The sequence below is a fragment of the Pleurodeles waltl genome, chromosome 4_1 (assembly GCF_031143425.1).
Source record: "Pleurodeles waltl isolate 20211129_DDA chromosome 4_1, aPleWal1.hap1.20221129, whole genome shotgun sequence".
Lineage (NCBI taxonomy): Eukaryota > Metazoa > Chordata > Amphibia > Caudata > Salamandridae > Pleurodeles > Pleurodeles waltl.
Genome location: NC_090442.1, coordinates 965,730,492 through 965,748,956, shown reverse-complemented (window position 1 = coordinate 965,748,956; position 18,465 = coordinate 965,730,492).

Genomic DNA, 18,465 nt, shown 5'->3' with positions numbered 1-18,465 from the left:
AGAATGTTACAGATGAAAATGTCACAAATGCCTGTTTTTTTTCTACTCATATTCAATATTTCTTGATATCAACAGTTCTTTTCGTCAGCAAAACCTTGACGGACCTACACATATGACACCCTGCTGTATTCAGAATTGTGTCTACTTTTCAGAAATGTATAGGTTTTCTGAATCACCCATGGGTTTTACGCTGGTTTCCATCACAAATTGGGAGTGAGTTCAGGGCATAAAAATGTACAAATAAGCTACCTCTTAGAATTTTTTTTTAACTGCTGTACATAATTAGGGCATTCAATTCACCTCTGCAGAATCCTGAAAGCTGGGAAGATGGTGACTCTAGTACAGCAAACCGTTTGTGGATGCCGTTTTTAGGGAATAAACTGTCACTTTTATCTGGAGCACTTTTATCATATTTTTTTAAACAACATCCTATATTTTGCCTATTTTCTCAATCCTCCCTCCCCCCAAGGACAATCCACAAACCCTGGCTACCTTTACAATCCCTAGGATGTTGGAAAAGAAGGATGCAAGTTTGGTGTGGAAACCTTATGTGGAAAAAAGTTACAATGCCCTAACCACAAACTACCCCAAACAACCATAAAAGGGCTCAGCACTGGTGGGGAATGGCCCAGCAGCTAAGGGGATAAAAACTTAAAAACAAATAACAGATCTTTCCTTGTTTGAAACACCTGTTTCCATAAATACTATTACATTCTCAGTCCAGTAAAAACACACTAAAAATAGAAAGTAAGGGTTTCCATTGGTTACATAACAATCCATGGGACAATAGATATATACTTAGTGTACAGGGAAAATGTCAGCAGGGGCCTAGCAATACTTAGACACTACCATGTAGATCACCGGGTCAACCATTCTATAGCAAAGTGCAAGCGCTTTAGTGCAAGTTTCAATCAAGAGCTGCTTGAATACTGGTACAATCCATTTAGAATGAAGGTGCTTCATTTTTGTACAAAAACAGAAAGTTTTTAATGTTTCCTGCCCTCCAAACGTACAAGAACAGCAATCTTTTTTTGAATGTTTATTGTACAGATATTGTACTGATATTTAAATCCATTACAATTTAAAGCCAAGACCAGACAAATAATAAAGTACACAATTGAGAAACCCAAGTTACAGATAAACCTGGTATTAAAATCAGACATAAAATACGATAAGTACTTAATTGATTTGTCTATAGTGACATTAATTTAAGAACAAACCCATAAGAGCAGGAGATCCAGTAGAGAAAGTATAACATTGCAAATAATTGTAATTAAAATAGCTTCTGGGCCCCCTGGTAGGCCTAAGGCCCACCTAGTAAATAGTAAACATGAAGCCAAGAGTTATCAGGGTTCTCAGGCCCATATTTATACTCTGTTTGTGTCGGATTTGCGTAATTTGGCGCAAACCTAACTCCATATTTATACTTTGGCGCTAGACCCATTTAGCGCCAAAGTTATGGAGTTTGAGTCATTTCTTGTATGTGAAAACCTACCTTGCGCTAATGACATGCAAGGTAGGCGTTCCCGTGCAAAAAATGACTCTATGGCATGTGCGCCTTAGTTATCCTCTGGCGTCAAAATGATGCATAGGAGGAAGCGGGCCCTAAAACAAGGCACCCAGCCAGATTTGCATCATTTTTGACCACGTGGGTCAGGGCAGGCGTTTTGGGACCTGTGGGCTCATTTCCATGGTGGTAGACCATGGAAGCAGTCCACAGGTGCCCTTCCCTGCACCCAGGGACACCCCCTGCCACCCTCGCCCACCCCTGGAGGACACCCATGGATGTGGGGACCCATCCATTGTGAGTGCAGGTAAGTGCAGGTAAGTATAATTTTTTTTTTTATTAAGTGGCACATGGGGGCCTAAATTGGGCCCCCTTACATGGCACTGTGCCTAATGGCCATGCCCAGGGGACAGAAGTCCCCTGGGCATGGCCATTGGGCAGGGGGGCATGACTCCTGTCTTTGCTAAGACAGGAGTCATTTCCATGGGGGTTGTGGATCAAAAAAATGGCGCTAGTCAAGTTAGAGCCAATATTTTTTACTCCAACCTGACTTGCACCATTCTTCCCTTCGCCGCTGCTGCCTTGTTCCCGTCATTTATTTTGACCCTAACCAGGCCACAGCGCTGGCTAATGTCATTCAATGAATAAGGCGCCTGGCTGGCACTTTGGAATGGCATTAGCCAGCAGTAAACTTTTTGACGCAAATCTGCGCTTGCGCTGATTTGTGTCAAAATGTATAAAAATGGGCCCTAAAGTGCTTACATACATTGGTTATTTCGCCATAGGGTGGCAGCCAATGGATATTAAAAACCAGAGTGCAAAGTTGAAGCTCAATGACTATACAAAATTAATTCTGAACCAACGGAGCAAGAGCAGAAAACATTTCCATACATTGTTAGTCCCTGCTCTGAGTGCCCCAGAGGAATTTGACCTGAGCAGCCCCAATTAATTTAATCAACAGAATATTCAACACTGTGTTCCTAGGGTCCAAAGACATAATAACAGCCTGCTGACAGGAGCGCAGCAGGGATCTGCGCTGCTGAACCAAGAAAGGACACAGGCAAACCACATGTTCAAGGGATACTTCCCCTCTGCCACAGCCCCGGCACGTGATGCCCTCTCATGGGACTAACCACCATGAGGGAAGATGCTTTAAAAAAGCCCAGTTACCTATCCTTAAAGCCATGAATTTCTCTTTCAAAGGTATGCCATAAGAGCATGAAAGATAGCCGGCTGTGGTACCTGGCTGAAATGAATTAACCGCTTTGGTGCGGGCGTCGGCCACTGGCCGACGCCCACACACCCTCCCTGGTGCGGGTCACGACCAGTGGCCGACACCAGGAAGGGCATTAATAAATCCTCGGGTGCGTCGCACCCGAGGATTTATTATTTTTTTTTTTACTCCCCCCGGGAGACACAGAAGCTACCGTGTCTCCCCCCACCCGCCCCTTTGTGACGTCAGCGCGCCGCGAGGCGGGCTGACGTTTCAAAGGTGTTTTCCCCATCAAAGCAGGAAGCAGCCTTGCGGCCGCTTCCTGCTTTGATGGGGAAAACTGCCTTTTCCACGTTCGGGAAGGCCTCGTAAGAAAGGGGAGAGTCTCCCCTTTCTTACAAGGCCTTCCTGAAAGTGTTTCCTGGCCCCCGGTCGCAGCTGTGCTGCGATCGGGGGCCAGGAAACACTTTCAGGTTTCCTGGCCCCCCCGATCGCAGCACAGCTGCGATCGAGGGGCCAGGAAACACTTTGAAAAGGCCTCGTACGAAAGGGGAGACTCTCCCCTTTCTTACGAGGCCTTCTGAAACTGTTTCCTGGCCCCCGATCGCAGCACAGCTGTGATCGGGGGCCAGGAAACCCCACTAGACACCAGGGATTTCACTTTTGGGGGGCGGCCCCCCCGTAAAACGGGCCGCCCCCCGGCATAATTTTTGTTTTTTTTAAAAAGCTAGGTGCCCCCGGGGGGGGGGGGGGCGCGATCGCGCCCCCCCAGGGGATTTTTTTTTTCTTTAAAAAAAATAATGAAATGACAGGGGGTCGCCCGTGGGCAGGGTGATCCCCTGTGGGGGCAATTTTTTTTTAGATGCTGTAGGGTTTCCCTGGGGGCCATTTTGGCCCCCAAGGAAACCATACAACAACTAAAAAAATATATATGTATACATATATATATATATATCTATGTAGATAGATATATCTAGGTACATGGATATATCTATAGATATATCTATGAAGATAGATATATATATATATATATATATATATATATATAGAGGTAGATCTGTATCAAAGAGATTTATAAAGCGCGCTACTCACCTGTGAGGGTCTCAAGGCGCTGGGGGGGGGGACGGGGGGAGGGAAAGGGGCTGGGAGGTTCACTGTTCAAAAAGCCAGGTTTTGAGGCCCTTCCTGAAAAGAAGTAGGTTTTGGGTCTTGCGAAGGTGGGTTGTGAGTGCGTTCCAGGTTTTGGGTGCAAGGTAGGAGAAGGATCTGCCCCCGGTGGTGGTGTGTTTGATGCGGGGGACAGAGGCGAGAGAGAGGTCAGCTGAGCGGACGTTTCGTGTGGGGGTGTGGAAGGTGACTCTCGTTGAGGTAGGTAGGGCCTGTGTTGTGGAGTGATTTGTGTGCGAGGATGAGGATCTTGAAGTTGATCCTTTTGTCAATGGGGAGCCAGTGGAGGGATTTGAGGTGTGGAGAGATGTGTTCGTGTCGGCGGAGGTCGAGGATGAGTCGTGCTGCTGAGTTCTGGATGCGTGTAGTTTGCGCTTGAGTTTTAGAGTGGTGCCGGCGTAGAGGGCGTTTCCGTAATCAAGCCTGCTGCTGATGAGTGCGTGAGTGACAGTTTTCCATTTGAATGTTTTTCAGTATACGGAGTTTGTTGAAGCATGAGGAGGTAAGAGCGTTGATTTGTTGGGTCATCGAGAGGGAGGAGTCTAGGATGATGCTGACGTTGCGTGCGTGGTTGGCAGGGTGGGTGCAGGGCCTAGCGTGGTGGGCCACCATGGGGGGTCCCAGGTGTTTTTGTGTGGGCCAAAGAGGATTATTTCGGTTTTGCTTGAGTTGAGTTTCAGGTGGTTGGCTGTCATATATATATCACTTTTGTCAATATGTGTGTGGTTTCCCTGGGGGGAAAAGGGTCCGACTTATCTAGTGGCAGTTTTAGTGCCATAAAGAAGCGCAGAAGGTTTATATGCCTACTGCAAAGAGCACATCTGTATTTTATGTAAATAGCTGAGTACATTAGTAAAGTCTATGGAGAGATGAAGGGCCCTTTTGCTGGGTGGTAATGAGGGAATCCGAGGAGGAGGGAGTGGGAGCACCAATAATGATTGTTGGACTGGGCGCAGGAGGTGCTAAAGACTGTGACGAATGGTATGTGACAAGGTGTTTTTTGAGTGTCTTGAAAGTACGTGCTGATTGAGGGAAGAAGCGCAGGTAAGGTGGCCTCTACTGTTGCACGTATCTCACACACACCATCGATTTTGTGACTGTCTACGTAGGCTAGTGTTTTAGAGCAACAGTTTAGCCAATAGCAGAGATGGCATCTTGATGGATGACTGCTGCCTGCACTCGGGTTATAGAGGACCGCTCTGACATAGGATCAGAGACTGAGACATCAGATACTGAGACAGCATCTGAGGGATAGGACGATGGCGCAGACTCTGGGAGTGATTTTTCAGTCAGAGGAGTCCCATTCGAAAACTCCTCTTCCAGTACATTATGAGGGAGGTGATGAGGACAGTCCTGCTGTCCCTTCGCAAGCTGTTCGTGCAACTGGGTAATAGTGGGTTAGGCCAACCCAGAGAGCAGGTGAATGCGGCGGCAAGCAGAGAGAGAGTGCTCTCTTGGGAGCTCCCCAATTTAGTTCAGCCCCAAATTCCACCACCCAAATCATATTGTGGAGACATCAAAATTGTCTATGGCAAAACAAACTGGTTTTGTAAGGCAGGCACCTGTGTTTTTGGTCCTGGATTCGGCGGCCATATAGAGAAACACACTAAACCCAAACATTTCTGGAAACTAGACATTCGGGGGAGTCCACAGAGGTGTGACTTGTGTGGATTCCCCAAAGTTTTCTTACCCAGAATACCCTGCAAAGCTGAAATGTTGAAAAAAAACTCTATTTTTCTCACATTTCTGTCACACAAACTACAGGAATATGCTGGGATCCACAACATTCCTACCACCCAGTGACTCCTCACCTGTCCTGATAAAAACACTACCCCACTTGAGTGCCTACACCTATTGCCTGTGTCAGGAATGGATCACCCCAGGGTCAACAGCTGCCTCACGTAAGGACCAACATTGACCGTTGTGTGATCTATTCCTGTCGCAGGCACCAGGCCTAACCACACAAGTGAGGTATCATATTTATCGGGAGACTTGGGGGAACGCTGGGTGGAAGGAAATTTGTGGCTCCTCTCAGATTCCAGAACTTTCTGTCACCGAAATGTGAGGAAAACGTGTTATTTTAGCCACATTTTGAGGTTTGCAAAGGATTCTGGGTAACAGAACCTGGTCCGAGCCCCACAAGTCACCTCATCTTGGATTCCCCTGGGTTTCTAGTTTTCAAAAATGTGCTGGTTTGCTAGGTTTCCACAGGTGCCGGCTGATTTAGAGGCCAAAATCCACAGGTAGGCACTGTTTTCTATGAAAAAATTTGATGTGTCCACGTTCTGTTTTGGGGCATTTCCTGTTGCAGGCGCTAGGCCTACCCACACAAGTGAGGTATCATTTTTATCGGGAGACTTGGGGGAACGCCGGGTGGAAGGAAATTTGTGGCTCCTCTCAGATTCCAGAACTTTCTGTCACCGAAATGTGAGGAAAACTTGTTTTTTTAGCCACTTTTTGAGGTTTGCAAAGGATTCTGGGTAACAGAACCTGGTCCGAGCCCCGCAAGTCACCCCTCCTTGGATTCCCCTAGGTCTCTAGTTTTCAGAAATGCACAGGATTGGTAGGTTTCCCTAGGTGCCGGCTGAGCTAGAGGCCAAAATCTACAGGTAGGCACTTCTCAAAAAACACCTCTGTTTTCTTCCAAAAATTTGGATGTGTCCACGTTGCGATTTGGGGCGTTTCCTGTCGCAGGCGCTAGGCCTACCCACACAAGTGAGGTATCATTTATATCGGGAGACTTGGGGGAACGCCGGGTGGAAGGGAATTTGTGGCTCCTCTCAGATTCCAGAACTTTCTGTCACCGAAATGTGAGGAAAACTTGTTTTTTTAGCCACTTTCTGAGGTTTGCAAAGGATTCTGGGTAACAGAATCTGGTCCGAGCCCCGCAAGTCACCCCTCCTTGGATTCCCCTAGGTCTCTAGTTTTCAGAAATGCACAGGTTTGGTAGGTTTCCCTAGGTGCCGGCTGAGCTAGAGGCCAAAATCTACAGGTAGGCACTTCTAAAAAAACACCTCTGTTTTCTTCCAAAAATTTGGATGTGTCCACGTTGCGCTTTGGGGCGTTTCCTGTCGCAGGCGCTAGGCCTACCCACACAAGTGAGGTATCATTTTTATCGGGAGACTTGGGGGAACGCCAGGTGGAAGGAAATTTGTGGCTCCTCTCAGATTCCAGAACTTTCTGTCATCGAAATGTGAGGAAAACGTGTTTTTTTAGCCACTTTTTGAGGTTTGCAAAGGATTCTGGGTAACAGAACCTGGTCCTAGCCCCGCAAGTCACCCCTCCTTGGATTCCCCTAGGTCTCTAGTTTTCAGAAATGCACAGGTTTGGTAGGTTTCCCTAGGTGCCGGCTGAGCTAGAGGCCAAAATCTACAGGTAGGCACTTCTCAAAAAACACCTCTGTTTTCTTCCAAAAATGTGGATGTGTCCACGTTGCACTTTGGGGCGTTTCCTGTCGCGGGCGCTAGGCCTACCCACACAAGTGAGGTATCATTTTTATCGGGAGACTTGGGGGAACGCCGGGTGGTAGGAAATTTGTGGCTCCTCTCAGATTCCAGAACTTTCTGTCACCGAAATGTGAGGAAAACTTGTTTTTTTAGCCACTTTTTGAGGTTTGCAAAGGATTCTGGGTAACAGAACCTGGTCCGAGCCCCGCAAGTCACCCCTCCTTGGATTCCCCTAGGTCTCTAGTTTTCAGAAATGCACAGGTTTGGTAGGTTTCCCTAGGTGCCGGCTGAGCTAGAGGCCAAAATCTACAGGTAGGCACTTCGCAAAAAACACCTCTGTTTTCTTAAAAAAATGTGGATGTGTCAACGTTGCGATTTGGGGCGTTTCCTGTCGCGGGCGCTAGGCCTACCCACACAAGTGAGGTATAATTTTTATCGGTAGACTTGGGGGAACGCTGGGTGGAAGGAAATTTGAGGATCCTCTCAGATTCCAGAACTTTCTGTCACCAAAATGTTAGGAAAACTTGTTTTTTTAGCCACTTTTTGAGGTTTGCAAAGGATTCTGGGTAACAGAACCTAGTCCGAGCCCCGCAAGTCACCCCTCCTTGGATTCCCCTAGGTCTCTAGTTTTCAGAAATGCACAGGTTTGGTAGGTTTCCCTATGTGCCGGCTGAGCTAGAGGCCAAAATCTACAGGTAGGCACTTTGGAAAAAACAGCTGTGTTTTCTATAAAAAAAATAGGATGTGTCCATTTTGTGTTTTGGGGCATTTCCTGTCGCGGGCACTAGGCCTACCCACACAAGTGAGGTATCATTTTTATCGGGAGACTTGGGGGAACATAGAATAGCAAAACAAGTGTTATTGCCCCTTATCTTTCTCTACATTTTTTCCTTCCAAATATAAGAGAGTGTGTAAAAAAGACGTCTATTTGAGAAATGCCCTGCAATTCACATGCTAGTATGGGCACCTCGGAATTCAGCGATGTGCAAATAACCACTGCTCCTCAAAACCTTATCTTGATCCCATTTTGGAAATGCTAAGGTTTTCTTGATACCTCTTTTTCACTCTTCATATTTCAGCAAATGAATTGCTGTATACCCAGTATAGAATGAAAACCAACTGCAGGGTGCAGCTAATTTATTGGCTCTGGGTACCTAGGGTTCTTGATGAACCTACAAGCCCTTTATATCCCCGCAACCAGAAGAGTCCAGCAGACAAAACGGTATATTGCTTTCAGAAATCTGACATCGCAGGAAAAAGTTACAGAGTAAAACATAAAGAAAAATGGCTGTTGTTTTCAGCTCAATTTCAATATTTTTTTATTTCAGCTGTTATTTTCTGTAGGAAAACCTTGTAGGATCTACACAAATGACCCCTTGCTGAATTCAGAATTTTGTCTAGTTTTCAGAAATGTTTAGCATTCCGGGATCCAGCATTGGTTTCACACCCATTCCTGTCACTAACTGGAAGGAGGCTGAAAGCACCAAATATAGTAGAAATGGGGTATGTCCCAGTAAAATGCCAAATTCGTGTTGAAAAATTTGGTTTTCTGATTCAAGTCTGCCCGTTCCTGAAAGGTGGGAAGATAGTGATTTCAGCACCAGAAACCCTTTGTTGATGGCATTTTCAGGGAAAAAACCACAAGCCTTCTTCGGCAGCCCTTTTTTCCCATTGTTTTGGAAAAAACAAAGTTTTCACTGTATTTTGGCTATTTTCTTGGTCTCCTCCAGGGGAAAAAAAGGACGCAAATTTGGCGTGGTTAGCTTATGTGGACAAAAAGTTATGAAGCCCTAAGCGCGTACTACCCCAAATAGCCAAAAAAGGGCTCAGCACTGGGGGGGAAAAGGCCCAGCAGCTAAGGGGTTAATAACCGCCCAGCGTGCTCATGTTTAGTGCGGAAAGCCCAGTCAGAGTGGTAAGACCAAAGCTGGGTACTTGTTTTAATACCCAATTTAAAATGGGTTGAGAAGGGTTATTAGCCCAAAGATCATCAGCACTTAATAGCTATCTACAATCACTCCAAAAGTGGCAATGGGACCCTTTCACCTCAGTCACACTAATTTCAAAGCACAATACAGACTCCAAACTGCCTGTCTTGGCCCAGCACAACTTAAGTGCAGCGTCACTTTCTCTGTGTCCTATGGCACCCCCTACTGCCACCATGTGTGCACTGTACTTAAAATACAGTGCACCATGGTGCAGGGTAGGGGGCAATGGCATAATTTGTCATGACGCCATTGATATACTCTACAGGTGTAGCGCCAAAATATTGACAATATGTTGGTTCTACTACTGCAGAGTACATAGGGGTCCATTACAAATAATGAAAAGACCCATTTTAATGCCTGCTCTGAGCAGGCACTAAAAGCGACTTACAAAATGATGCTAGGAAATCTCATAAATTTCCTTGTGTTTTTTTGTCAGCCCCTCTAATAGGGAATGTCTCCTTTGCATACATTATGCCTGGTGCAGGCATACTGTAGCGCAAAGGGTTGCAAAGTGGCACAATGCAATATATATTGCCATATATAAGACAACATCAGATCAATAATAATAATAATGTCAATAATAGCCAACATTTAAATCTTCCTGCCTTTGTTGGTCCCCCCTTCTTTTTTCCACTAACCAGGTTTTTATTTTGGATACACTGCTTTACTCTGCAAATTGTTTCTCCAAGAGTCTCCAAACAACATACACGTGCTACGATTTTGTCCTTGTTGGGCTACATTAGCGTGAAAAAATTACGCTAATGTGGCGCAAGTTGGCACTAGGGGCTTATAAATATGCCCCCAAATTCTAACCGCACCTGCACTGGAGATGCGGATTGAGGTAAATGCCCGCTTATAAATCTTAATGACCAACCTGTTTAACAGAGATGAACCTGTGCCCAGCATACCTTCTTGACCATAAGACAATGAGGGTGTGATCTTAGCGTTCATAACTTTTATTAGTGGGAGCAAGTTAGGCCCCCTCAGTGTTCTAAATTACTTTGAGAAGGCCACTTGCAGAGCTACAGCTTTAACTTTAATCTCCTTCCTTTGCCTGACAAAGTTACCCCTAGTATCAAAATGCACCCCCAAATATGTATAAAACTAATCTGAAATACATTTGTTGCTCTTATAATACCAGCTGATTCCCAGCTGCCTTTTCCTGCTAAAGGAAACCACTTTAGTTTTGAGCAGCTTACCTTCCAAATAGTTTCCAGCTGTATAAAGAACAAGTTGGTTGACTAACCATTGAAGGCCAACCCTGGTATAGCTAAACATTGCCAAATCATCAGCATAGAGCAAATGGTGAAACCGAAGTCAACCGATCTTGAGGGGATGAGAGTTAATGGCATCAAGAGCAAGTGACATGTCTGCAATAGACAGACTAAATAGCAGGGGAGCAAGCACACAACCCTGCTTCACACCATGAAAGGTGGGAATTTTCCTGGAGACAGAGTGGCTGTCTCCTAGTTTAATGTGGACTCAGGTATCTATGTGTAGTTCTATGATGGCTCCCAGGAGCATAGGTGAAATTCCCCAGTTTTGTAGTTTAACCCAGAGAGAGCTCCTGGAAACTCGATCAAAAGCTGCCTCAAAGTCAACAAAACAGCAATGCAACACAGAGCCTGATAGGATTGCCTTATCAGTCAGAATAGACAGGGCTAATGAGTTTGTGGATGTACCTGATGCAGCAGAAAATCACTTTTGGGAAATAGGAATTAGGCCCTTCGACTTAGCCCAAGATCAAAGATCTTCTAGCAGATGACTGGCATATAACTTAGCCTCATTATCGAGGAGGTTGGATCAGACCTTGAGCCGCTTTTATCTATTGGGTGAATTTTGGCGCCACGCCAGTACTCCGGAATCCTCGAGGACAAGGCACAGTAATCAAAAAGATTTGTAAGTTGGGCAGCCCTAAAAGGGGTATTCTGTTTAAACAGCATCTGCGGAAGAACTTTGGGGCCCGGTGCTCCGTCCTGTTTTGCCCTGGAAATAATGTGATGGAGACGGGGTATGGAAAAGGTCATGGCTTCTGAGGGGGGGGTGGATAGAGACAATACAGGCTGAGGCTGCTGGTTTGGCAAAGCTACTCTGGAAAAATAAACCCCCATACCCAGCTGGTTTCCATCAGACACATTTACTGAGAAATCTTTTGTCAAAAAGGCTGTCCAGTCACATTAAGAAATATTAACAGTGCCAAGCCCCCTCTGATTCTTTGTTAGATTATTGAGAAGACCCCAAAACTTTCTTGAGTTCGAGTCCTTGCTGGCACTTATAAGTTTTGCCCAAAACAAATTGGAACGTCTTTGATTTTCTTCAAAAACAGCCTTCCTATAACCTTTTTGCAAATCTTTGAACTTAATAGGTAGTGCCCTAGAGTCGGGATACTTCCTGATCGCTCTCGCAGCTTTATTGCAGGCTTTCTTAAATGACCAGCAATCCGTCCCAAATAAGTTAGCACACATTTGGCCAGATACACTGTGGTAAGTAAAAATGCCCAAGCAAATACAAAAAAAATAGTATGACGTACCAAGGGGAACATCATTTAAATATTTTTTAATGCCTGTTTTATTTGCATATAGTTAAAACTCAGGCATGAGGAGTAGGCCTATCCAATACAAAACTTACATTTCTAGTGCCTGAAGATGTCTTTTAACAAGCCAACCATTGTACTAGCAACAAAAACTGTATGGGACAACAGATGACAAAGTCTACGTTAATTCAGGCACCTTTTCACATTGACTAGCCAGGGATTAAAGAGGAGAGCATGTGGGGTTGATGCTGCCACAATCACTCTCAGATATGAGGCCCCATTGTGATTGCAGTTTAGACATAGCCAGTATAACACTGGTGCTAGGGTGATGGTATTGAAGATAGGCACCAAACCCAATTCCAGAAATAAGGGAAGAAGTGGCGTTTCAGGACCCAAGTCTAAAAGGAATCACAAAAATGAGTTTAACATTTTTTGCAGTTGCTTGCAGTCACTGTATCCCCATAATTAAGCTGCATATATTGCTGCTGCTATCGCTTTTGACTACAAATTTGTAAAATGACGATCAAAGCACAGCAACATTTTTTATATTCAATCCTTAGAATAACATTTGCTTGGTGCTGTAGGGTCACACCAGTTCAGTTTGCTGTTGAAACAACTACCCAGGTAGTCAAAGCTCTTGACTGTTTCAAGCACCTGGCCCGCTATGTTTGAAGGATTCCTTAAAGATGGGACCAATGAACTTGGGATCACTTTTGTTTTTTGTGTATTAATGCAGAGATCCTTCCGGCTATAGGAGCTCTCAAAATTCTCCAAGGTTTTATGGTTTTCGTTACACATACACGTCAATACAACTGTGTTGTCCGCAAAAAGAAGAATGACTATTTTTTGTTACCTGACCTAAGAACATTACTTGCTTCCTCTTAATAAAAACTCCTCACAGTAATTTAAAAATAGGGAACACAGCAACTGGGCAACAACACATCCTTTGCATGCACCAGAATGTATTTAAAAATTAGGGGTGTATTCCCAGTAGTTCCGTATTGGAAACAAGCACTTTTTGTGTATAGGTTTTTGGGAGCTTTCAGTCACATACAAATCAGAGAGGAGGAGGAAAAACAGTCACACATCCCCCTGGAAAAGCAGAGAAACACACAACCAAATGTGACTGCTACAAACAGAGAAACCAAATTCTGGTTCTTTTTTCCAAGGGAGCCTATAATTGAGCAAGCAAAAAAGATTGCAGCAAGCTCATAGACAACGCACCATCCCTGTAAGTACCCAGTGGTAGATAAGAACAAGTAAACCACAATACTGCTATTAAGTCTCCATAAGTGTGCAACTTCACCGAAGCTCCTGCTGCAAAAAGGAGCTAAACAGGGCTGAGTCAGCCCCACTTGAAGATACTCAAAAAGGCGGAGCACCGCAATGTAAACAGACAAATACTTTGTATAAAGTAAAGGAGGAGTCCAATGCTCTGGCAGTGCAGATGAACAGTACTTCTTTAATAGTTCTTTGCAAGTCCGAAGTGTTAATTTCACAGTTCCGTGGATGAGACGTATTAGGACAAAGAATAAAACAGCCTTGTGTTCTCGCAATTCCGTGGACAAATTGGATAATACTAAGAGTGAACAGCCAATGCGTTTCGCCCAGTTAAAGGGCTTCCTCAGGGCTGTAATACAACCATAAACACATATGTATACTATGCCATCAATTGCAAAAAGATATAATTACAAAAGTAAGGGTGAAAATTCAAGTTCCGAAAGTAAATAAGGAAATGCTGTGTACCAACACGTTAATAGAAGCAATGAACCCGTGCAAATATCAAGATGGACGTGTTCCATATCATGCGGAAAAAATTATTTAAAGGAATGTGGGTCAAGGTGCCAGGTTTTTTCCATTCTGCGACATAGCCGTTTGGATTCCTGTAGTTCTGGGGTGAACCAGCTGGCCTTGATTCTGTGGGAGGTGTTTTTTTTTTTTTTTTTGAGCAGTGCGAGGGTGTTGGCGCAGTCTTCTATCCAGCGATGCAGGTTGGTGGTGGCTATGTTGGGGTCTGGGGTCCCAGGGGGTGGGGCCCGGGCGACAGTATAGATCAGTTGATCCGTTGATATTTTGCTCTCGCTGCGTCGGGGGGTTGTGTGCGGTGGTGTGCAGTGGTGGTGAGTGACTGGTTTTTGGTAGGAGAAGTGGATGCAGCGGTGGTCTGTCCAACTGAGTTCGGTGGTGTGGCTGAAAGAGACGTGGTTGCTGGCTGAGAAGATGGGGTTGAGTGCGTGGCCTGTGGAGTGGGTGGGTGTATTGACTAGTTGCTTGAGGCCGAAGTTGGCAAGGTTGTCGATTAGGTTGGTGGTGTTGATATTGTTGTTATTTTCTAGGTGGAAGTTTAGGTCACTAAGGAGGATGTAGTCTGTTGAGGTGAGGGCTTGGGAGCTGATGGCATCGGCGATGTCGTCACAGAACTACAGTCTGGGTCCACGGGGTCTGTAGACCAGTGTTCCTCTGAGTGTGTTGTTGGCGTTGATGTGGATTTTTAAGTGGAGGTGCTCAGCGGAGTTGATGGTGTTGTGGGAGTTGATGGAGACTCTTATGGTGTTTTTGTGGACTATGGCGATTCCTCCTCCTGGTCTGTTGATTCGGTCTCTTCTGGTGATCTTGTAGTTTTCTGGTATGGCTATGGCTACGTCTGGTTCTGAGGCCGAATTAATCCAGGTTTCGGTGAGCAATGCTACGTCGGACGAGTATGTGGTCAGGAGGTCCCAGAGTTCAATTGCATGGTTGTGGACGGAGCAGATGTTAAGTAGGATGCATCTTAGGCGGTTGTCTGTTTTGATTTGGAGTTTGGAGGTTAGGTTGCAGGTGAAATTGCAGGCTTTGCAGAAGGGTCCTTTGGTGCGCGTCGGTGTGGACTGGAAGCAGATGGAGGAGTGTCCTGGATTAAGGGCATGGAGTTCGTTGGCAGTGTAAAGGTGTTTGGTGGCGTGGGAGGCGTGTTGGCCAGGGCGTCTGGCGCTGGGCGCAGTCTCGGCATGGACGGGCACAGACGGGCTTGCCTTTGGTGTGCCTTCGATGCGCCAGTGGCGCATCCGTGCTGCGGCTGGCATAAGAGGGGAGGTGGGAGGGAGTGGCAGCTCGGAGGAGGGAGGGAAACCTCCAATGGGAGTGCGGGGGCGGGGGCAGCAGGAGTCAGGAGCGGGAAGAGCTCAGAGGAGGAGGGAGGGGGCGGGGCCTTCCTGGAGAGGAGAAGCCAAGAAACCCAAACAAGCCCAAACAAGCCCAGACAAGCCCAGACAAGCCCAAACAAGCCCAAACAATGGCAGCACTTACCGGAGCAGTGGTGAGGAGGAAGCGACCTGCCTGCAAGGATACAGAAACAACATGTAAGAAAGCATCATATATGCTGCTCTGTAACATCACATATTAGTCCTACCTGTTGTAGGTCAAACAATACTCTGGCTGATCATATCTGGATACTAAGCTCATTTTTGTCCCAGAGAACAACATCCACCTCCACCCTGTGTTCTCCATCAGCAAAATTGCCACCCAATCATATAGTTTGTTTGTTTCATTTGAAACAGTTGCTCTCAGATAGTCTAACATACACCAAGCATATCGCTGTGGAGCGTGCCATGCAGCAAACCTCTAAATAGGCCCCCATGATGCTATTGGCATAATCACATAACATAAACTCAATGTCATTCAGCCTATCTTGTCAACTTCAACTCGGTGGTACACTTTCAGACATAGGCCCTCATTATGAATCTGGTGGTAATCAACGCTGACCGCCGTGCTGACGGTGAACAAAAGAGCGCCAGTGGCGGTGGACTGCACACCGCTGAGTAATGATACCAAAAACACAGTCTGCCCAAACATTTACAACCTCCACTAACAGCCAGGGCCAACAACGGTGGAAAGGCAGGACACAGCACCCCACCACCACCATCCCTACAAATCCCCCATCCACCAAATAATGATACACAAAGCAGCAAAGCGGACAGTGGATGTCGAACTGCCATTGGCGGTAATGTCTGCCGTGCTCAGAAAGGGGAACCTCCAAAAACAGAAGCACACGTTGGCAATTTAGAAAACCACACAGATGACACACATCCACACCACTATAAAACAAACTAACACACACTCCAGTCTTTTGCAACGCCAACAGCACCACAGAAAACCACAACACACATACAAACAACCACCACACAAGTCACACCCATAACACACCACCCACAACACAACACCATGGCACCCCCTAAGCAACCCCGCTTCACCGACAGGGAGCTGAGGACCATGGGGGATGAAATACTCAGGATCGAGCCACAGTTATTTGGGGCACATGTGGAGCAGACACCCATGGTCAAGAAGATGGAGCTATGGCAGAGGATAGTCAACAAGGTCAACGCAGTAGGAATCCATCTATGCACCAGGGATGACATCAGGAAGAGATGGAATGACCTGCGGGGGAAGGTGCGTTCCATGACATCACGATACAACATCGCCGTACAGAAGACTGGTGGTGGTTCCCCCACCTCCTTCCCCCGAATACACTGACTGGGAGGCGAGGGTCATGGCCATCCTGCACCCGGAGAGCCTCACTGGACTTCCTGGAGGACTACTCGGGTAAGTCAACTACACCTGCAATGCATATATCACCCTATTCCATTCACTACCTCCATGCCCCATCCTGTACCCAGCCCACAACACCCACACATACCTACCCATATCCCCTGCATGCCCACAACCCCCATAAAAACCATTATCCAGCCACAGTCACCAACCCATACATGAAATGGCAGGAGCACCACAACACACAGAATGCACCACTCCCCCCTCACCAAATGCATCCAAGAGAACACCAAGGTACCCTGCATGCCACCACATGGGAATGGAGCCACCAGTAACACCTAAGCAGAGTTGAAAGGGACATGAATGTGCAGGACACCCATGCCACCCGGATGGAGACATCAAGGAATGCCAGTACTCCACCTGAAGACGAAGGCCCCACTCAGGAGAGGGGGGCCTGGACACAGAGGAGAACCCTGTCCCATGCTACAGCCCTGGACACTCACACCCCAGTAGCCCCACCCAGGACACCACTGACACCCTTACCACTCAGCCACAACCATCAGCTCTGGCCCACAGCCCCCACACCAGTGTCTCCAGGCCACGGACTGGCTGACCACAAGTACAGAGTTCCGAGTCTCCACCCACCACCAGGCAGGATGATGATGGGCCCAGTGCAATTGGGACTGCCAAACCTGTGCAGGGGACACAGGTACAGGGGGGTAGGGCCACTGGTACTGGAGCAGTGGGTCAGGGACGTGGCCCAAGGAGGGATGCTGCTGCCCAGGAGGCCATTGCTGAGGTCCTGACAGCATACCACCATTCCCAGAAAAGGATGTGCCAGATCCTGGCCACCCTGGAGGAGAGTCAGTGGCTGTAGGTAGCACACCATCAGGAGGCCATGGAGCAATGGAAACACCTCAATGCTACCATGGCCACCACTCCAGGAGTGCTGCAGGGCCAGTTCAACAGCCAGCCTGAGCCCTCCACCAACCAGCAGATCCCTTACCCTAGCCAGGACATTACCCTACCATCCACATCAGCAGCTGCTAGTGGACTGATGACACTGCCAGACTACTCACAGGACACCAGCACCCCTTCCACTGCAGCCCAGCTTCCCCCTTGAAAATTTTCCCCTAGACCCAGACATCCCTGTGAAACACCAGCCAAGACCAAGCCCACCCCCAGGAAGTGACTCTGCCCTGAACTGTCTCCCTTGTGTGTCACCGAGCTACCTTGTCGACATGCCCCTGCCACTGCAACATCTTCCATTGGCCCCATGGACTATGTCCCTGTGATTCCAATAGTTGTGGAAATGTACCTGAGTATTTTGTACACTATGTGCCCACTCCTTTCCACTGTCCCATCAGTCATGGATGTGTTTTGTTTCAATAAGAAAACACCTGTGTACTCAAATTATCTGTCCTTCATTTATATGTGCTAACACATGCAAATGTGAATATAGTGGGCAGGTTACATCATAATGATGTTTTATTGCAGGAGGGGGTCTAACAGACTGCAGTGTGTCAAGTATGTCGCTCTGTACATTCCATTGTTGTAACATACATCTCCTTCTTCAAACCTGAAATCGGCACACCACTGGTAAGGAACACCACAGCACTTTGCACATAAATCACCTTGAAACAATGCAGTAATCCCATTGGTAACATAGAACACTACCTCAGAGTCACTGGAAGTATAGCCAGATTAGCTGGGTCCTGGAGTTTATATCTTCCCCCTCCTCTTCCTCATCACTCTCATCCATCCTCTGAGGTGGCAGGGGTGGTTGGACAGCATCCACCTGATTCAGTAGTGGAATAGCTTTCCTCAGGGCCAAGTTATGCTGCATGCAGCAGGCCACCACTATCTGACACACCTTGTCAGGGACATAGCACAGGAACCCTCCAGAGAGATGAAGGCAGATAACTCTTGCCTTAAAGGAGTTCTAAGATTCTCTCAATAACCCTCCTAGTGCGACCATGTGCCTCATTATATTGGATTTCAGTATCTATCCTGGGGTTCCTCACAGGTGTCAGGAGCCATTGCATGTTTGGGTATCCAGAATCACCTGCAAAAGTGGGCGAAAGAGG